The sequence below is a fragment of the Buteo buteo genome, chromosome 13, assembly GCF_964188355.1.
Source record: "Buteo buteo chromosome 13, bButBut1.hap1.1, whole genome shotgun sequence".
Classification (NCBI taxonomy): domain Eukaryota; kingdom Metazoa; phylum Chordata; class Aves; order Accipitriformes; family Accipitridae; genus Buteo; species Buteo buteo.
In genome coordinates, this window is record NC_134183.1 from 22,681,472 (window position 1) to 22,703,593 (window position 22,122).

At 43.3% G+C, this 22,122-nt stretch overlaps 1 protein-coding gene across 2 annotated transcripts in view; it reads left to right on the top strand.

Moving 5' to 3' along the window:
* Positions 1-22,122, top strand: part of AKAP13 (A-kinase anchoring protein 13) — a 227,667-nt gene that overhangs the window by 37,127 nt on the left and 168,418 nt on the right. The window contains exon 2 of one of the 2 annotated variants that reach the window (XM_075045059.1): positions 14,790-14,889. The exons of the other annotated variant lie outside the window; for it this stretch is intronic. The gene's annotated coding sequence lies outside the window, so the exon portion shown is untranslated. The remainder of the gene's footprint in view (positions 1-14,789; positions 14,890-22,122) is intronic. 2 annotated transcript variants of the gene reach the window in all.

A 22,122-nucleotide genomic window follows, 5' to 3' on the forward strand; every position in this document is an offset into this window, starting at 1 on the left:
TAATGTTTCCTAAATTTGTAACAGCACTTGATATCTGGCCCATATTTCCCCTTTTATGTAATATATATGCTTTCTTAATGCACAAATTCTCAAGTCGCATTTCTGTACAAGCTTATGAAACTTCTCTTTAATCCATTACTAAAGCGTTGCAAATACAGGCTATGACTATAAACAGTATACACTATCGGTGAAGAAAGCAACTGTCTTGAAGGCCTTTATTTTAAAGATTGTTTCGTTTTTTTTAATGAGGAAAAATGTCAGCTTGCAGCATTTCAGTGCTGCTTCTTTTTCCCCACTGCAGCGTGTAATCTTTGTTCATGGGAAGGTAGGTATCATTCACATTTTACTTTTCTTTGTGCAAGGCAGTAGAATATGAGGCTTGTCCTGCTGCTGCATCTCCTTGTGTTGGAGATGTTGGTCAGAGAAGGTCCTCATCACCATGGGGATGGGGAAAGAGCATTTCTGGACCACCAGCCGAACAGCATTGCATGTTCTTGCACTGTTACTCTAAGGAGTCTTGCTGGAAATAAGAAACCAGATGTGCTTGTAATGGGATTTTGGGTGATGAACAAGACCCTAAGAATCTTTCTCTTGTGAATCTTTTCATTGCACTGCAGTATTTCCACCCCAACTGCTTCAGGAGTTGAATAGTATAGGTGGATTTACAAACTGTTGACATCCAAATGTGACCCTGCCTCAGCTACTGCAAGTCCTACAATTTAAATTTTCTGTTGAGTTCTAATCTGTAGCTGTCATGTGGATGAGTGTGTCTTTCATTGCTTGATAGATACCTGTTCTGTGATGATACGTAGAAAGCTATATAACAAAACATACCTATGTTTTGCCTATATTTATCTCACTCAGGATACTGTGACTGCATTTTTAAGTCGCTGATTGTTTGTATGGGGAAACAGCAAAACAAAAACCCAAACTCAAGTTCTGCCTCCAGTTATTTCCAATAGTTTTGATATCTGCAAAAATAATAGTCTCCAAGACAGTAATTTTCTCATCAGTGATAGTAATTATCCTTTTACACTGCATTTTTTATGTTTATTTTAATAACTTCCAGGTTGGATTTATGTAACTTCTTTGATCCTTTGTCATTGTGAACTGCAACTGTTCAGATTTCTTACTTTTCATAAACATTTTGAATAAACCTTTGCTGGCTTTTCTATCAAAATTTAACTTAAATTCCCTTTGGAAGCACTGAGATGTAGCTGAATCTGTTCTAGGGCAGTGTAAGCATACCCGTGCGTGCACCTTCCATGCAAAATGGAAATTTCCTGTAGCTGTGGAAGGAGCAGACTGCACTACTCCTGGTCTCTTCCTTCTTCATTTCTTGTGCCCTGGTCCTGCAAGGGGCTGAGCACTGTGCCCTCCTTCTAATGCAGCAAAGAGCTAGGTCGCGTATCTAATTAATACCAGCCAGATGAGTATTGCTGCTGACCTTGGTGACCTGCTTAGTGTTAAACCACTGCACACTTTGCTGAGCAATGTTGAATGCACTGGAGGATTGAGGTCTTGGCTCTCCTGGAGTCTCAAGTGCTTACTTTGTAGCAGCTGATTGATGATTACTGGAGAAGGATGAGGTCCCTCTTGTTTGATGTCAGCCAGCTAAAAATTCAGGCAAGCGCTAGCCAAGCTAGTTCTGCAGACCTCTGCAAACAATGAGAAGACAGGCACCCCCAGACCATGCATCTTCCATCCTAAAATCACCAAAACAAACTGGTCTATAGACAGGGAGGAGATGACTAGCTTAGACTGTGCCTAACATTTAGAGGGGTGAAATTGGGTGATGGGAATCTTCCCCTCGAGGTGCCCAGGTAATTTTTACTCTGTCCGTCTTGGAATAATGCAAACTGTACAAGAAATTGTTAAATGTTGCTGGCTTTGCAAAGTTCCAAATTAGGTAAAATTGTCATGACTTACATCAAACCCCAGCCTAATTGATAGGAACGAATGCCATCTATGCTTCGACCATGCTGTTTTCTTTGTCCTATTGCTCTCAGGCATTAGGAGAGAGGAAGGGTCTGAGAACAGAGCAGTGGCTGAACAAAACAAGGTGAATCAAGGGCAGAGCAGGAGGCTTAACTTGCAATTTCCTTGTCTTTGTTGGTTTAAGTCTGACCCTCGCATTGTTTAATGTTTTGTATTTAATTTCCTTGGTTGCTTAAGGAACCATGGTTGGGGCCAGCGGAGGAGCTTCGAACTGTGGTCAGGTGGGGTGTGCAAGATTCAAATAAAGAACCTGTTTTTTACTTCCAGTGGAGACTTTAATGTTTTTTAAAATAGGTGAGAGAAATTAGATGCTGGTTCCAGAGGTGCAGAGAAAACTTTTAGTCCTGGTTGGCTCATAATTTTGTTTTGTAGCCTTGAGGATGAAAAAAGAAAGTCCAACCTCAGGTGTTCTGGTGAAGCATAGAAGGAGCTAGATCAGTACCTTAGAGAGCAGAGTTTTGCTGGCAGCAAAACCGGATTTGATCTTTTGCTGGATCTCCATGTTGAGCTTTTTTTCCAACTGTAGCACTTTGTTCCTTTCCTTTACCAATGCTCTGGCTGTTGGGAGGTGGAATTTGCAAAGGAAAACAGCTGTAGTTCAAGCTGTGGAAAAGTTACTGAAGAGGAATCCTTCAGGGTTATTGGGCTTGGTCTCCAACTTTGAATTGCTCCTGTAAGCCTTTAGAGACAGGCCTAATCCCAAAGTCATTGGCTTGAGGGGAAAATGGGGGTGAAATTTTTCATCCTGCAGTAGAACTTGAATGATCCTAATGCTTTCTTCTGACCCTAGTGTCATCTCAAAAAAGCCCAGAAACAGAAACAACCTCTCACCCTAAAATAAAAAAATAAAGTCAGTAGGTAGATGTTTATCTCGTGTGGAAACACTGGAAAAACTTCGTTTTTTCTCTGTTTCTGTGTCTGACCCCACCTTTCCCATTCCTTCCTAATCACATGCATACCTGCTAGCCCATTGCTACTCTGGAGGTTTAGATGAAAAGATCTCTGTTGCTTAGGAGTTAATCGGCTTCTGCTGGCTGTCCTTCGTCCACCTGAAGTTCCTTGGAGATCTCCTCCTCTCGCGTCATCCCCATGACTTCAGGTGTCAATAAAGAGCCCTTCCCTTAGCACACCCGTGGGGAGAGCCCCGAGCCCTCCAGCCGGCTCGCCCCTGGCCTAGGCCTGGGGGTACGGGGCTGCCCGAAGAGCAGGCCCAGGGCATTCCTTGTGCTGGTCCCAGCGCTCCAGCCCCTTCTCCTGGATCAGGGAAGCCGTTCCCGCAGAAAGCTGACGCGGCAGAAGAAACGTGAGTCTCAGCCTAGCTGGCCCTCGCTGTGGGCGGTGGCAGCTTTGGGGTGGACAAGGCCTCTTGGTGGTGGCAACTGTTTGAGTTTGGCGTAAACCAGTTGTTGAAACCTCACCGGAACTGAAAGCCCTCCATGGGGGAGACTCAGCGGCTACCTGTAGAAGAGCCTCGCTGAAGCTTAGCTGTATCTTTTCCTGGCACTGTTAAGTGTCAGGTCTTTACTGGATGATCTGAGAGATGTAAGGCTTGTTCGCCTGTCACAAGCTGGCTGTTTAAGAGGTTTTTCTGTGAGGATGTAACTCTTAATGAAGCAGGCTTTCTTCACCTGTGACACCGATCACATATAACGTTCTGGTGGGTTATCTGTGATCTCTAGCAACCTCTAGTGCTAAATGCTTGTGCTGTATGCTTGCACCCCTTGCATTTTTCTTTTGGTGGGGGAAACAATGTAAGGAGCATTTACTACTGCTAGGAGGTAGGTTAAACAGATCGGGGAAGATGTGGTGATTATCTCAATACTTAATCTAAACCCATTCTTTGTTTAGGTTTTCGGGCAGGCATTAAGTTCTGGTGTCTTTGTTTTCTGTCATTTGTAGAAACACCAGCACTTGTTGGTTTATCTAAAGCATATTATTTCTTATTTGTGTGTAAGACACACAAAAGTTAAACTGGCATCAGCGTGTCACTGTTTTCCTTGGCATAAATCTGTCTTTCTAATCCTAAACGTGCTATGGAAAAAGTGCAAGTGCCCTTAGACGTCATGGTGAGCATTTTAATTGAGCATATGCTGGAGCGCTTTGTAAGTATAGATCAGAAAAATGTTGTTTAGCAATAGATGTTATCTGTGGAATAACATCTAGATTTAAGTCTGCTGCTGTTAAGGGCAGGGCACCTGGAGGGGAAAAAAGAAACAAAAGCAAAATCGTTATCTTGAAAAAGATAACTCAAGCATCAACAAATGAAAAGCACAGAGAATAAAGATATGTGACCCAAGGTAAGAATGATATTAAATACTGTTATATGGTCCTGGCCTTAAAACATTTTCCTTCAGAAAAAAAATAGTGTTGAGCAAACTGGTTTCCTACAACCAGACAACTAGATCAGTGCTTTAGACACTGACTGAGGACCAGTCTGGGCACACTTAGGGACAGGTATCTGTCTCAAGAAATGATAGTTTATAGAGCACTACTTTTGCTGATAAGGTTATTCCTCTGTGTTGTTGAATGGGGGGTTTATTTGCACTCTTGGTGCAGCAGGTGGATGATGATTAAATCTGTGTCATTAAAGCTTTCTTGTAGGGACAAACTACTGAGCATCTGTGCATGGCTGGGAAAAGCTCCTCCAGTGCCCTCTGTGAGATGCACTCTGTGTGCAGAGAGGTGATGCTTTGCGAGACCCTCAGTCTCCTGGTGTTGTGCTGCTGCTCTGTGCGCCCTTTGTGCATGGATTATGTGTGTGGAAGAGTTCCTGCATGTGCAGGATGGTCCCAGGGCGGCAGCTGGGACTGGATCGTGGAACTGGGTAACTCCTGCAGCCTGTTTAGGAGGACAGCTTGTGCCTATGGTAAGGGCTGTTGGCCAGGTAGACTTTAGCACTGGCTTGTGCTCCCTGTGGCCATCATCTCTATGTGCTCCTTTGTCCCTTTTCCCCCACTTGTAGTTAAAAAAGTCTTGGGTCATACGGTAACCAAATGTATTACCATAAGCAGGCTATGGACAGCTGAAGCAAAGCAAGGAGCAAAAACTTTCTTGGTCCTGAAAAGTATTGAAAAGGCTATGCATGCCATTGAAGAGAAGCTCCCAGCTCAGGAAGACCAGTTAATTTTTTTTTGTTTGTTTTGCTACTAGCTAACCTCATCCGGTGCTGTGCAGGATGACGATCAAGTCCTGAAGAAGGCAGGCAACGTCTGACCAGAAGATTAGCCACAATTGCAGGAATATGGGAAAGGGGAGATCCAAATGGTTTGGGGCGGTGTTTGCAAGAAGTGAATCACCAATTGCATAGGTGTAGATGGGTAGATAGGCACTTGGAAACCCTACACGCACGTGGAAATGTGGGTGGTGCCTTTGCTTCATTGCTGTGTGTGCGTCTGGGTAGTGCCTACAGCTCCTGTTGACACTTAGGTGGCATTGCACAAGCGGTCATTTACAGGTGCGCTGGAAGAAGGGTGTGCCCCAGCAATTAGATTCGGCTTTAACTTCTTGTTTGTCCTTCACTGCTCATTACACTGAGCAAAAAGCTACTTTGCTATACCTGCTTGGAGTGGGTGAGGAGGGGGAGGGCGTTCTGTTGGGTGAAAACTATTGTCGTTGCTTTAACTAAAGATTCTTTGCTTCAGGGGATGGTTAGGAAGAAATATGCAGTAAGTCCATGAAGGGAAGTACTGTCAGATATGTCAGCAAAGTTGCCTAATTGCCCGGTGTACCTATAGTAGGTTTTGGTAAGTGATGGTAGCCTTAATGTAATTTGTTTTTGTTTTTTTTTCCAGGATGCCTAGCAGCTGGTAGTGAAGTCATCACAGTGCTAGTTTGGTGACTGGTTGTAACTCTTGATTAATGATAAAGTGGGGAGGAGTGCACTTTGCAGAGAAAATAATGAGTAGGTCTCACTCTGGCCACCTCCAGCCCCTGCGTGAAACACATGGGAGGATGAAATTCTGGCTGTGCCGGCACTTTGCTGCGTGAATGCAGAGCAGTAGCAGGCTCAGTTAATATTAGGCTATATTTGATGTCAGGCTTTGAGATGCAACTTATATGGACGTTTGCTGACTTGTTTCAGGAATCTTTTTGCTGGTGGTGAAAGCTTGCTTCCTCCCTTGGCATGCGCTCGGGAGTTACAGAAGCGCTGGGCTGTTTGGTTACTGGTAAAATCTGTAGCATGTGCTAATGCTATTTCATAATGTCCTTTGCTTTTCTACTTGTGATATACTGTGTTACTATGACTTGCCTCTTTAAAAATACTGTTGCAGGTGCCTGCCTCTTTAGGGGCGGGGGGGGGGGGAAGCAACTGAATGAAAACAATCTTCTTGGGGGGGGGGGGGGGGGAGGGGGAGGGAAGGCTATATGAAAGCAAGTCAGGCAATGTGCTGAAGGGTTGTGTGGTTAAAGATGGTCTATGGTTGCACGCTGGTCCTTTTCAGCCATCTGCCTCGATGTAGTAACTGCAGATCTGGTGCAGCTACAAACAGCTTCTAACAGCATCCTGCACTACCTTCTGCCTTGGCAAAAATTATTTTGTACGGAAAGGAAACAAAATACAAATGCAGTTTAATTTGCTGAGCTTTGCCACTGTGCACTCAGTGATATTTGTGTGACGGACAGTGTTGTGACTTCAAACTGTGAAGTGCCTTGCAAGAGCTCGGATGCATCAGAACTAAGTATGTGCCAGTGCACTTTGTAACCACAGACCACGTGTTAATGCACACAGGAACAAGCTGCAGGCACTTTAGTACAGGAGGAGCCCAGAGACTTCATTCAGAGGTTCCTCAATAATCTCTGAAAATCATACAAGCTCTCTCCTCCTTGCTACCGCACTGTCCCTCACTCATTGCCTGCTTTGCTGATGGCATCGCTTCTGCCTTTCATGGACCATGGTGTGGGTGGGAACGTATTTGGGGTGTGGAGGTAGGAACAGTATACAGGAAGGGTCATATGTGGAAGTGAAAACTTCCCAACCTGGATTTTAACAGAATTAACAGTTTATAGGTGAAAAAGCAATACGAATATGGCATTTTTCTAATAAGAACAGTGACATACTAGTCATTTTAAAAGGTTTCTAGATAAGGCATAGCATCTCTTCTTGAGGCTTTTGTTTGAACTGTGCAAATATTGGTAAGCAGGTTCCAAGCTGATACTATCACTTCCTTACCATTGCAGTTTTGGTGCTGTCAGTTTTCTTTTGAGCCCTTCGATATTGGAACATGTGGATTGACCATGACACTTAACTGCTTTTCAAAATCCAAATAATACTTCTCAGCCCTGATGCTGGTATAGTGCTTTTCATCTGAGCACTTTACAAAAAGAAGGTAAAATTAGGCTGCTAAGCTGCAATTTATACTGTGTTTATTGACATAAAAGGTCAGTACAGTGTAAAAGAATATTTCAAACCAAATGATTTCTCCCTTATGTCGTATCAATACTATGAATGGAAATCAATACTATCTTGGAAGTATTTGAGCCTATTCAGTAAAAAACCCGCACTCAGAAATCTTGGGGTAGGAGCATTCTCTTCCACATAAACTGTTCATGCTGAGTGCTCGTCGAATACTGAATTGCCCTGTTTGTTGTCAGAGTTGATGGGTGATCTCTCTCTGTTGAGCCTGTGCTGATAATGCTTGCTTAAACAAGGCTGCAGCTGGGAGTTAAATCGCATGGCGTGGTGCAAAAGTCACCCCAGCTGTAAACTGAACAAGTATCGCTGGAATTATGTCATTGCTGTATAATGGGATGTTAATGCTGAGGGGAGCGAGTGCTACTTGTGAGATACAGGGGGTTGCTAGGACAGACTTTAGACATATCCGTTGAGTTTGAATGTGAGTTTGGGAGGGAGATTTGGGAAAAGGGCTGACTTTGCTTGGGAGCATCTCTTCTGCTCTGCTGTGGATGGCACTGCTGCTCAAACACTGGGCTCCTCACTTTCACCCTTGAGCTTCTGGGGCAAGGGAGGTATGTAGGGTGTGCTTGAGTGGATCTCACATGTTTGGAGTCAGATGATGGCTCTGGGAAAACGTGATCTGTCTGCAGCTAGCTGCCTAAATGCTTAATTGAGCTGTTGTGTAACCCACCCATAATCAGAGCGCTGGGTTGCAGTTTTTTGTTGCATCATTAAACCTTCTCTTTCATTACTGGTTTTAGGACCATTATACAGATCTCCTAATTTATATAATTAAGTGCTGCACAGCTCCAGTGACATGTTGATACGAGCAGTAAAGCGACTTAATGCCACGGTTGCCTGGCTGGTGTTCAGCAGGCCTGGGCAGCTGCGTGGTGGTGGATGGAGGCAGCCAGCTTTTGAAGAAAGTGGGGATGTTGCTGCTGTGTGGGTGGAGAGGAGATACTGGCCAGATTACAGGTTGTGCTAGCAGTCATCTGTAAAGGCTTGGGTGGATCATTTTCTGGCCTTTTGCATCCCCTCCCAGCATTTATATGGTTAACCTGTAAAGATGGTGGCAAAGGGATTCTTGCTGCATGCCTCTGTGGAGCATGGAGGGACCTTGGTCTTGGCTGGAGCTGCAGTGGCAGACAGGAATATAGATTTGTACTCCGTATTTTATACCAAGATGATCCTTAACATGGAGGAGAAAGCTTGTATTAATGTGCCAGTGCATGTTATATGCTGATATTTGAGTTCAACATCTATATGTTCCCTTCCTTATCACATGTTTTCTATGTACAGTAAGAGTTCTTTATTTTATTGATTTTTTTTTTTTTAAACTGAGTGTAAATGAAGAAGAAAATCAATTTTGTACATGGGGAAAGTCAGATTAAATAAGTGAATTGTGCTGGCTACACAGCTGGAGTTGGAGTACCTTGCAACTGATGATGATTTTGACTTCATTCCTGTGTCAATGGAGCTCGATGAACCTATTCAGCTCAGTTTTACACGTGGGAATTGAGACAGAGGCCACAGTTGACTGGGACAATTTTGAACAATGATAGTAAGGGGATAATGTCATAACCTTGATGTCATGGCCTTGCTTTGAGCAGGGTGATGGATCAGATGACCTCTAAAGGGCCCTTCCAACCAAAATTTTCACATGATTCTTGTTTCCAACCGCTTTGCCTTTTCTCAGGGTCGTATCCGGTTCTAGGGGTGACATGTCGCCTTCCCAGGAAACGTTTAACCTATCCTGCTCACGAGCTGCACCCAATATTTCAAAGAAAATAGGCCCATTCTGTTAAGTGGGGGACTGTGGTTAAGCAGCATTTTCCTTTGCGTTAAGGCATTGTGTTTGTAGCTCTTGATGGTGACCATGTTGAAGTAGTCCTTGGCTTCACTGTTTGTGCTTCCTTTGTTTCCTGGTCTTCTGAAGGTGATTTATTTTGGGCTTTGGCCCGTGTTAGCAAGGAGGCACAACTTGTTCAGATTGTAACCTGAATGTCATGCTAGAGGAGAGATGCTTCTTGTGGCTTTGCTCCCTGGATGGGAAGCGCAAGCAAACAAAAAAGAAAAGAAAAGGAGAGGGGAAGGAGAAGAATCTGTTGCAGAATTAAAAGAATTTGTGTTTTAGGAGTGGCCATGGGCTTGAGATGTTATTGCAGCTTGCTGCTATTGGCTTTATTTTTTTAGCTAATCACTCTGATATTCTTCCCCAGTAACAAGGGGGATGGTGGTCTTGCCCTGGTGGTTCAGTGAAGTGTTAATGTGTTGCACAGATTTTAAACTCTCCAAGAGTTAAGTTTTAATATATCCCACAGTCAGCCAGCCATGATGGTCTTGTGGAAACAGTTTGAAGTCCTTATCTCAAGCCTGATGTGGTTTTACAAGACTGTCTGGAAAGAAGCAGTTGCTATTTAGGATGAATGTTGTGACATGCTTCAGTTTAAAGATGATCAAATTTCTGGACCAAGTCCTGCTTTTATTATTAGTGAAAACTGTAATGGGTCACAAAAATGTTGTTATTCTTTCCAGGTTTTTTTTTTTTTTTTCTTGCTGGTTTCAGCCTTCAAAATGTCAGTTGTATGCCTTTCAAGAGGACTTGTGGAGGACTGTGCTCTCAGAGGTCAGGGGGGTTTCACTGCTTGAAGAGTCCCCATGGTACCTTGTCTTCTCCTGGGGAAACAGGTTCCTGGGGTTTATTGCACAAGAGGAGTTTATGGAGCTCAAGTTGCTGTCAAGAGGCAAGGCAGAGAGGCGTAAAGCATCCCTAGTCTCTTTGTTTCACTGCTTTGCAATTGCTGGTGGAAGTAGAAAGCAAACCCCAAACTTCTTTCAGTTCTGTGCAGATCTCCAAGTTGTAGAGAGAAAATTTGTGTCTGGAGTGAGCAGGGAAGCGCTCTTGGTTGGGTGCTTCCTTGCTTCCCTTTTCCACTGATATGGCAAGATTTCTGTCTACAAGTTCAGGGCGACGCTGTCAAAAGAACTTAAGTTTCAAAAGTTAACAGTGTATGTGAAATAATTTCTCTCTCTCATCTTTTGGTATGAGGAATAATGGGACTGCAGTTAACTTCTTAATGTTGCTTGCTCTGCACTGTGTACAATCGTGTGAAATATGGATATGTTTTACTTTCATTGTTTTAAAATTGTTGCCTTTTCTTCATCCAGTGTGCCAAATCAGATGCTGTCCTTTAAACAAAACCCATCATTTACTTTTAGAGGAACCTTGTGTGTGTGTTGTAAAACGTGATGAGCTGCAATCTGCCTGCTGCTTTGCTGGTAAAAATGTAGTGTGATGCAGAGGTTAGTGGATCCATGTTGCATTTACACTTGTCCGAAGCAAAGCAGATTTTAGGCAAATAATTCTTAATTCTTCTGTTTATATTGCCAATGTGTGTCCATTGATTTGTCTTACTGAGCGCTGTAGCAGCTTGGATGCTGCTGCTCTTCTCTAGTTTTGGTGTGGACCTGCTTAACTTTCCCTTGAGGTCAACCAAGGGAAGAAGTTCCTGCTCTGAATGTGGCTTTGTAGCATGTGACTGTGGGAAATGCCTTGTCTGAGTGGAGTGTGTCCAGGCTCCCTTCCCTAAGGAATTAGGAAGTACGGTTCAGACCACGGGACAAATGTCCAAAAAGGTCTTGTGAGCCAGTTTCTCTTGGGAGATGCAATAGAAGCAGGAAAAGGATGTCCTGTAATGAAAATATCATGGTATATAAGTATAGGCTGTGTATTAAAAGCAAAAGATAACAGCATCATGCAGTTGTACACCCAGCAATTTGGGAGATGAGGAGGAGAAGCAGTGTTTTCCTTGACATCATTGGATATGAAATTGTGAGGAGGTTTTATAGCGGGCAACAGCCAGAACTCAGAAATACTCCAGAGGTTTGTTTGGGTGTTGTAGCTGTGGGATTGGCTGTGTTTGGGTGTCTTGGCTATCAAAAGGTTCCAGCTGTATCTAATAATCCCAAATAATCAGCCGTTCATCTCCTAGACCACTAGTGCCCTGATCTTGGTGCTGTATTTTGAATTTGTTGAAAGCTTCATGATGGCAATTACAACCAGATGGTGAGATAACTTGTTCGACGTGTCAAAGCAATCAGCTGGCAGAGCAACAAAATATGCAACGCTTCTCAGGAAAATAAAATGGGTTTGTGTTCAGGGGGGAAAAAAGAGCAAGTTGGAGGAGTGGTTTCCTCTGTGCCGGGTGGTGTTTGGGAAAGGTGTGTGTTCACTGGGGAGGAACCAGCAGAGCAACTGGAAACCCTGAGGTCCAAGTGTTGGAGCTCTGCCAAGCATGTGTGTTTAAGAGCCCCAACTGCTTGCTCCTAAATAGATTTTCAACACAGGATAACTCCTTTTTTTTTTGTTGTTGTGTTAGTCACTGCCATTCATTTCATTTAGAAGTGTAGAGAGAGTACCTTTTGATGCTTGGCTTCTCTGCTTGTAAAGGAGACATCAGATGTGGATGACCTCTAGGTTGTTGGGCTCTTTCTTGGGACAAGAACTTACCTATTACAGGAATTGCATATGTAATCCACAGAGCCAGTTAACTTGTCTTTTTAAAAGTTTAAATAGCTGTAATGCTGTCCTTAAACTTTCTTTCCCTCTCTTTTCCCTAAACATGTTTCAGTAATTCATCAGTGGCATGGGTAATTTCCGCTTTAGTTGTCTCAGTACGTAGGGAGCGAGACCATGAGCAATCTGCCATCAAATAATCCTCTCCTAGCAAACAAGGTGGATTTTTTTTCTCCTATTTTTATTAAATCCAAGCAGAATAGGTTGTGTATTACTTCAGTGAACACTGTGATATCATGACTATAGGCCCTTTTGGGCAGAAATTATCCAGACTTACCGGTCAGAATATGGGAAAGTTGGCAGAGCAGTGTAGGAACCTGGTTGCTTTTTACAGCTTTCCTTATAAAGATACTGTATGTCATCATCTTCATGTGATGATACAGAAAATTTTTTATTTGTAAAACAGTATGAGCTCACCTACGAAACAAAATTTTTAAACCCATCCTTTTAAGATTCAGAAAAGAGGAGCTACATCAGTGTTCATCTACACTTGGTAATGATTTCCAAGTAGAGGAAGAGGAGCAGAAGAAATCCACGTGGGGAGATTCTTCTTCTGAAATGGATGTGGATAGGCATGTGGGAGTTACCCCATAGCAGTTTCAAAGCAATCAGAAATCAGTTCTTTGGGGAATTGATTTTTTTTTTTTTTATGTGGTCAGCCTTACTGAGTGTGCAGGCTCTTTACATACGGAACTAAAATGTATATCTAAGTCTTTTTAATATTCTTTGCTTCTTCCTGTAGCAATCTAAAAATTCCTACAGAATAAAAGCAAACAAACAAAAAGCCCGGAGGAAGAATTTTATGATCTGTGTTATTGCTTGTTATTGCTAGGCCAGTTGATTTTCTCTACTTGCTAATACTTTCCAAGTCATGAGCATCCAAGTGAGCTTTGCATGTGTGTCTCCATACACACACCCTCATTCCTTAGCAGATATGATGAAAAACCTGCAGTGATTCACAGCATACTCACTATCTATTTTAGCAGTGTTAACCATACCCATATTGCTTGTCAGTTCAAAGGAATAGCAGTAAACCCTGCTTTCTCTGCCAAAATATTAGAAGTATGGTAATAAAAGCCAAGTTATCCGTGTCTCACAAATGGATGAAACCACTGTATTGTTGTAGTATATGCCCTGGAGAGAGCAGTTACTTGGGAGATCAATATGGGACGGCTAGTAGGAGCCTTGGGTTAATGTTGCTTGCTTAACATAGTTAATGATTGCTTTATCAAACAGTAACTGTCTTTTAAAATGTGGTCCTGAAAGTAATGCTACAGGAATGCCGGAGGGAAGTTCCAGTCTGTTTGTTTGTGACTGCGAGGATGGTTTTTACTGGTTAATGAATCCAAAGAGAGTTTGTGCCCTCTTGACTGGGATTTAAGAGTTCAGGTAATTCCTCTTTCAGCTCCAGTAGTTTACCGTAAGAATGTAATTCTGAAAGTATGACACCGCAATGAAGAAATTAATGCACAATCCTAATACTTTAAGAGGAGCAAGAGAGTGAACTTTTTTCTTTTTTCCGATTTGGTCTATGTTTATATATATATATATATATATATGTAGCTAAATGCCTTTTATCATGCAGTACCCTGTAGTGCCTTGCAAAATACTCTCCCCATTTCTCAGCAGGAACCCACCAGCAGAATGGATAAAAGAGACTTTTAGCAATAAATCTTAAGAAAACATTGTGTAAAACTGACATTGAAGTGTTCAGGTGATGCTGTTCTTGTGTAGATGAATGAGTGACATTTGTTGTGCAATGCATCATCTTCCAGTGTTGTATGTTCCCCAGCTAATTCACACAATACAATTGATTTCCTGGCCGGTAACTAGTTTTGCCATTGTTACTTCTGTGCTTGTAATTGCACTTTGAAGTCGGCAGGTTGGCTCAGGCTCTGAGATTCCCTGATTATGGATGCTTTCCCAGCGGGGAGAGCACAGGGGCAGAGTCTCCTCTATCTGGTAAAACAGGAGGAGGCAGTTAGTGTGTTGTGCTTGCATTTGGTGATGTGTGTGCAGCCACAACCTTTCCTGGTGTGGTAACCAAATGATGGCCTAAGGTGCCCTGATGACTTTGATTTAGCTAATAAAATATCCCACACAGCATTTAATAATCTAAAGTCCAACCTGGGCTTTTCTCCTCTTGACATTTAATTCACTTTAACTGCTCTTTCCAGCTGTGCTCAGTAGACCAGATTCATCCCTATGTTTGAATCTATTGCGTAGATTTTGGCCCAGAACAGGAAATCAGCCTGTGGAAAAGTGCAGGCAACCTAGAAGGGTTTGGCAGAGACTTGCTGGTAGATTTGGGCTTCATCTGCTGGCCATCAACTGCTGTTGTCTACTTTTTGACGCTTTTGTTCCTTTTAAAATACCTTGCTGTAAGGGAGTTCACAAGTAGTTAGATGAAGTCTGTCCTGGAGGGGCTATGTTTAAGATGGTTGTAAAGGACTTAAGGCCACCTTAGAGGTTTGGGATATGGTGATGGACAGCAGATCAACAGCTTTGGTGATAAACCAAACAGGAGGACAGTAGTAAATACCACTCAGCAGCACAGTTATTCTTAGATGGTGCCAGATGCCCATGTGGATCTATATATAGCCCTATACTTTGTGTGGTCATTGCCCCATGTTTGCCCCATGGAAGCCTGTGGTGGGTCACCATATGGGACTACTGCGGGAGGCAATGCATGCCTCCCATATGGCTAGCAAGGTAGAGGATGGTTTCCATCCCCTCGGTGAAGGTGTTGCAATGCTGGTTTGGGTGCCATGCTGTCCCTCTTACCTGGTGACTCTTGTCGTCTTCCCTCTCTTCTAGGAGCTGAGCATCGTGACCTGCCCTCATCCTCCTCCTTGCTTAGTGTGGGAACGACCTGAAGGACATTTTGGAGCTACCTGTACTGCTTCATGCAGTTAAAGTAAGGTTACATGTTTTGGCAGCTCTTTCAGGTACAAGTAAGGGTTGAGGCGAGGGGTTTGGGGGAATGGGTTTGCCCAGCTTACCTGCTTGACAGCGGAAGGGGATGTTGATATCAAAGCACATTTTAAGCAAATTTGACAAGTTATTTTGCCATAAAATACAATTTCTTTACAGTGGAAGCAAAAAAGAAAAGGAAAGGGGTGTGTGGTCTGGCCCCTTGCATCAACCATATACCATGGTGTAAAATAGCACTTAGAGCATCAGCTGTTTTTCCACTGTTATTTCAAGATACGACTTTCGTGTCCCCGGGGCAGGCACATGGTTACAGCCTGAGGATTTCCATGGGAGCCAGTCAGGATCAGAGCTCAGGTCCTGCCAGCTGCTGGTCAGACGTGCCTCCCGGTCGACACAACAGCCATCTGTCTGTCCTGGAGTGGTTGTGGTGTTGAGGCTTCTGGGTTTGTTTTTCTGTTAACACCAGCTTTTTGGTGTGGTGAACCAGATCAGGGGATAGATCTGACCTAAAAGCGAATATATGGTTATTGCAATACTGACGGTAGCTGTTCTGACTCATGGTGTTACACCCATTCTCTCCAAAAAGACTTGAATTTGCAAAAACTGTTAGCCTGAAGCAAAGAAACTGTGAGAGTCTTGCTTGCAAATGGGCGCTTGCCATGTTTGAGCTCTGTCGAGGGAGGGAAGAAAACCACCGCAAGCTGCCTCTTTTCTCCTCCCACTGTCTTTAACCTGTTTACCTTCTGCAGTGTCTCACATTTTCCATGGTCTTGCCTGAGAAGACTAGTGCCTTAATGATACTGGGTCCAAATCATTTGGCGTTACTGAGCTGTAGCAACAGCTGGGTGGGTTGATAATAAACTGCTGTTACTGTAGAGAGACAAGTATTTATTGTAATTATTTGGATTTCCTCTTTTCAGTGGAGTTGGGCAGGGGAATTATACCTATTTTCAGAGCTTGACAAAGAAGTGAAGTCTTTGGCAAAATTATGAATGAAACCTGCTTAATCGGGAGTAAGTGGCTGGCGGAGAGCTGGTCTCCAAGTTCATCATGAATGTTGATGCTCGTTAGCCAAATGTATGTTTGAAGAAGGAATGCTTGACACCATTTGCTGTGTAAGAGAAGCAATTTGTAGCTCGATTTGTCATATAGTTTCTTGCTGCTAATTTCTGGAGCATGGTGAGCTTGCAGCAAGCAGTGCTTGCTGCTGAGGAAGGTGCCAGACCCTTCCTGGGGGTAACCAAGGGGAAGACTTCTTGCACAGCAGCAGCAGCGAAATCTCTGGGGAGGCCCAGCATAGGCAGTGAAAGCTTCTTCTTACCTGACCTCCTGCCTGGGAATTAGCCTCTGCATCATGTCTGATTTCTGGGTGTGCCTGCTCTGGAGGATCTGGAAAGAAAAGGCTAAACAGGAGTGTAGGAGCAGCATTCTCATACCTTTTCCTTTTTCTGCCTGCTGGTCTAGTATTTCCATAATTGTGCTTATAATGATAATCTTTTTATTTCATTCATACAGTAGTTACTGCTTAATGAACTTCGTGTTAATGAGCTCTGTAACATTTAAAATAGCTGCATAACTTGAAAAAAAAACCAAACAAACCCAACAAAAAAACCAAAAAAGCCACAAACCCCAGTAATAAAGGGACGTATTTCAACTCCCCAAGCTTAATCCTGTGTTATAACATAATTGCAGAGAGTTGCCTGGCTGGCAAACAGCTGCACAGCGTGGGCTCTCGGTTCTGCATAGCTGCTTGTCCCTGAGCTGGGGTAATAAATGATTCACTGGGGAGGCTGGGACCTGTGGGCACTTAACCTGTTAGATTCCTGAGGGATCAGTCTGAAAGGCTGCTTTGTGAAGGCAGTTGAAAGAAAGAAATGATTTCAGGTGCAAAGTGGGGTGTCTCTCCAAAGTTTGCTTTTTTGAGTATGAGCTAGCTGCAGAAAGGCTCGAACCCAGAAGGTGGGGTAGTGGAATTGAGAAGAAACTGTGCCTATCTGGATTTTTATTATTGATGCTTTAATTTAAAAATCAGATTTGAATGAGTATTCTCTCTTGTCAAATTTAGAGGTATAACACTTTCTGTTGCTTAGGGTTTTACTTTCTGTGGGGCATTCCCTGGATGTGTAGGGTAATACACTGTCCTGGGAACAGAGCTGCAGCTCTAATTTTTCCTCTCTGGGGATGCAGTACCAAGTGACTCCATCATTGCACTTGCTAGGTGAATGATGTGCATTTTTTGAGACTGTCGTGCCTCAGAAGGGATGCTCCAGTAAAATTAACATGTTCTGTGACTACCTAAAATATTTGTTAGGGGAGAACATTTTCCCATAGTTTTGTGAGTTGAAAGAAAAGGAGCAGTTAAGAAGAAACTGTTTTGCAGTGGCAGATGTGGTTGTGCTGTGCCACAGGGAGTGGAGTTAGTACATTTCTCCAGTAGGAAACCTGAAGTTTCTGATGAAGCTTTCCTCTTCTGGAAAAAAGTGCCAACCAGGCTTTCCCTGAGTAAGTCTGCGATGCCTAGAGCTGCGGAGCAGGAGCATTTGCAGAAGGGAGCCTAAAGGGAAAAGTGAGTCTCATGTATTCTTCAGAGAGGAAAAGCACATTAAAACATTAGGCACCAAAGCTGCTCTGACTGAAATGAGAGTGGAGGCGTCCCTTGGATCTTGGTCTTGATGCCAGTTTTTCCAACTCTGCCTGTGGCTTTAGCAGTTAAGCCTGGTGCATGCACTTATGAAAATACATGTTGGATAACTACCTGGCTCACAAATGCTAGGAAGTATTTAATAATATTTGTCAGCATAAAAAACGTGCGTGTTCCTTTGGGCCTCATGAATTGTTTTCTACTCCAAGCCTGCATTTTTGGGAATGCAGTGCAAGTGCTGTGGCTTGGGGGGCACAGAGAGAATCAGGGCTTTATCACTCAGCTCTAGGGCTTCAGGTTATTGGTTCTTTTGCCGAAACCATCATTGCTCAATGTAGTTCCTAAAACAACACAGCCCTGAAAGTGAGGAGAATAGTAAGGTGGAGAAGGCTGTTTTTAGGACACGTGCTATAGTCAAGAGTTGTTTGAATCAATAGTTAGAAGCTTTGCTTTCTCCCACTGCCTATGTAAGGCTGCAGGCATTTCGGTGGTAATAACAACTATCCATCATGTTTATCCTTTTATACACTAGAGTGGAATACTCCCCAAATCCTGTTCTTCCCACCGTTCTTCACCTGGTGCTGTGCATCTGGAGGCACTGTTAGTCCCATGTAATGCATCTCTGTTTTCAAAGGTAACTAGCAAATTCCGTGATGCTTCGGCTGTCTAGCTTGATACCCTTTGGGATGGGCCCCATTTCTGCAGAAAATTCTGGTTTCGCTTGTCCTTTGAAAATAGGGGCTTTTCAAGAATTTCCTAGTTAAACACCCAAAGTCAATAATCACTCTTAGAAAAGTGAGCTGGTTATCATTGAGAGCTTCCCCACAATTTACTGCTATAATGTGTATTCAAATTACAAAAGTATATTGGAAGATATAAACTGGATTTTACTCATTTGAAGAGGCATCTAGAATGTCTGCTAAGGATTTCTGGAAGTCAGTATTTGAGCCTGAGATGAAAGTCTCGTGCATACATGAAACAGCTGCCCCAGAACCTGCTGGAGGACTTAATTTGAGTATAAACATACGTGTGCTTTTGTGTACATGCTGCACTTTAATTAAAGTTGGCTGTTAGTTCTTAACTTTATTAGGATGTAGCTACTTGAACTGAAGATGTGGTCTGTGATTTTTATTTATTAGTATAGCAGCATGATAGCTCCTTTTGAAATGTTTGGATTTTACAAATTGGTATCTTAAGTATTGTTTAACATTTGTAATATTTTAAAGAAAAAATTGACAAGTGAGGGCAGAGTTATATCTTATTACAAGTGAATTTGTTGACAGTATGTATGTATTGTAAAATGGGAAATTAATCACCCTGTGTTGATGACCCTTGGACATTTACAAAAGGCTGGCCTTTATGTTGCACAAATAGATTCCGGACACAGGAAAGAGGCTTATGACAAGAGGATGAGATCAGTTTGTATAATTAGAGCTAGCTAATAATCCTTTTACTCTCTGTTTTTCCAACTTCTACAGTATCTTTCTTTGAAATTGGGCATATGGACTGTAGAGGGATAGCTGCTGTTATCTGAGTTTTGTGAGGTGGTTTTTTATATTTACTAATGAGTGAAGAGATGGGAGCAGGGAAACCAGGTGTGCACATTTGAGAGAGATTGCTGCCTTCCTCTGCTAGGCATGGGAGTGGTGCTGCTTTTATTAACCCTACACTGCTTCATCTCTTTCCAGGCTTTGGGTAGGAATTAAGTAATCCATTAAATGATTTTTTGACAATTATGAGGTTGAGATGGTGCAAAAGAAGAAACTTAGTCCTGAGACTAAGGGTATTTGGCTAGGTATTCATCTCTGGAGTAAGACAGGGCTAGCAGAGCTGGGTAAGGGACTTACTATAGCATGGAAAAAGCTTAAGCTTATTTTTTTATGCGTGTGTGTATATGCTTACCTGTACCTTAGCTTTGTGTTAAGCTTCATTATTTTGGGAAGGATAATAGGATAAATTTGGGGAAGGGAAGTGGCGTGGCTGGGGGCTTGACTGGAGCGTGGGTGACCCCAGAGCAGCAGTGGATGCAGCTCCTGGGCATTCCAGCTCCCAGGCCAGGAACAGCGCTGGGCCAGTTCCTGCTGCCAGGAAGCTGAGCTACATTAAGCAAAGCGAGTTAATCTGTATCCAGAGCATTTTATTAAATCATCAGTCAATTAAATCAGTGATGCTCTGTTAGCTTGTGTTGCAGCTAGGCTCCTGGCCCCTCTGCTGCAGCATAACCTGCAAGTTGTTCAGTTGTAGCAACTCACTGACTTCTGTTTGGTGGGCTGTTGTACGTGAAGGCTGCGCTACTGAGGTTTCCAACACTATTAAAAGAAAAAAAGAAGGGATTTTAGGCTGATTTTGCAATTAAATATGTTCTTTTTCAATTTCTTCTAGGGGGAGAAGGCTGTCACAAAGTTTCTTTTCCTTTTCTTGCTGTGAAAGCAATCTGTGTGTGTCTGGTTTTCCCGAGGGTGGCTTGCTGGGTTACCTCCATGCCTTTGCAGGAGAGCGACCGTAGAACCAAGCCAACACAAAACACCATTAAACCTCCTTTCCATCCCTTGCAGCCAAAAGAAACTCCTGTGTATTTGTAATTGAATGGCAGCATATGGTTTTGTTTGCAGACAGGACGCAGCTGGGAAGCAGGATCACCTGTGGAAGTGCTGTGTGAGGGATATATATATTTTAAGCAATCAGTTTAGTGACAAAACATAACCTTCAGCAAGTTATATACATTCAGATGATTGTACACAAATATCTGGGGGTTCTTTTAGTTTTCTAAACGCGGTTGTGATAGTCAACACAACGCTGCAGTATCCTGGTAACTTGTTTGCTGCCACAAGTTTGAAGTGTGGTTTCTTGTTTCCTCACGTCCACTCCTTTCCATGGTCGATAGCTTTTGTTGGTGGTATTACTTTCCTATGTGTCTGCAAAATAAACTTGGGATGGGTTACTTCTAATTCCTTCAGCCTCCTATTTCTGACCAGATATACAAAATCATACATTAGTATAGCTATGGGGAAGGTCGTTCTCCATTTAGTAGTACAGTGCCTGAAAAGATATCTGTTCATTTTCTGTCGTAAGGTTTATTTTAGTCACTGCAATTGCAGCTACTGTATTTATACAAATTTCTCTATGCAAGTTGTTGAAGAACTGGGTTATGGGTTTATTCCTCCTGCCAAAGCTGTTTGTAGGCTTTGTCCTGGATTTTTTTTTAGTCTCCTTTCACAGGGATTTTAAGGAGAGGGCATTAATATACCAATTAGAATCATAGAATCATAAAATGGTTCTGGTTGGAAGGGACCTTAAAGATCATCTAGTTCCAACCTCCCTGCCATGGGCAGGGACACTAGACCGGGTTGCTCAAAGCCCTATCCAGCCTGGCCTTGAACACTTCCAGGGATGGGGCATCCACAACTTCTCTGGGCAACCTGTTCCGCTGCCTCACCACCCTCATAGTGAAGAATTTCTTCCTTACATCTAATGTACATCTGCCCTCTTTCAGTTTAAAGCCATTACCCCTTGTCCTATCACTACACTCCCTGATAAAGAGTCCCTCCCCATCTTCCCTGCAGCCCCCCTTTAGGTACTGGCAGGCTGCTATAAGGTCTCCCTGTAGCCTTCTCTTCTCCAGGCTGAACCACCCCGACTCTCTCAGCCTGTCCTCATAGGAGAGGTGCTCCAGCCCTCTGACCTTTTTTGTGGCGCTCCTCTGGACCCTCTCAAGCAGTTCCATGTCTTTCTTATGTTGGGGGCCCCAGAGCTGAACGCAGTACTCCAGGTGGGTTCCCACAAGAGCAGAGGAGAGGGGGACAGTCACCTCCCTTGACCTGCTGGCCACACCTTTTGATGCAGCCCAGAATGCGACTGCCTTTCTGGGCTGCGAGCACACATTGCTGGGTCATATTCAGTTTTTCATCCCCCCTCCAAGTCCCTCTCCTCAGAACTGCTCTCAATCCATTCTCTGCCCAGCCTGTATTTGTGCTTGGGATTGCCCTGACCCATGTACAGGACCTTGCACTTGCCCTTCTTGAACTTCATGAGGTTTGCACGGGCCCATCTCTCAAGCCTGTCAAGGTCCCTCTGGATGGCATCCCTTCCCTCCAGCATGTCGACCGCACCACGCAGCTTGGTGTCATCATTCATTTTATGAATGGTGAGTTCTGGCATTCATGCAGTATGAATGAAGCTTGTGGGACAAAGTGTGTGAGCAAACCTGTGTCTCACCCAGCACCACAGGGTGAGAATAAGTTATTGCAGGTCCAAACTTTGTAGGAGGATACCCAGGAAAAACACCAAGCAAGAAAATATAAGTAATAAAAAAACCCCTAACTCATTGTTTCTTTCCATTTTCAGTCTTTTTGCTACAGGTAGGGAAAAAAAAATAATCAAACCCCCAAACCAAGAAAGGCGTTTTCTCAAATAATTGTGTTATAACAAAAAAGTAAGGAGACTGGTGATGGGTAATACAATGCAGTAATGTCATATACCACACATAAGAAAAGGGGAATATTCCAGCTCAGTAATTCCCTTGACACTAGGGGAGAACAACAAACTTGTGAGATGTTGCTATTTTAGTTCTCTTTG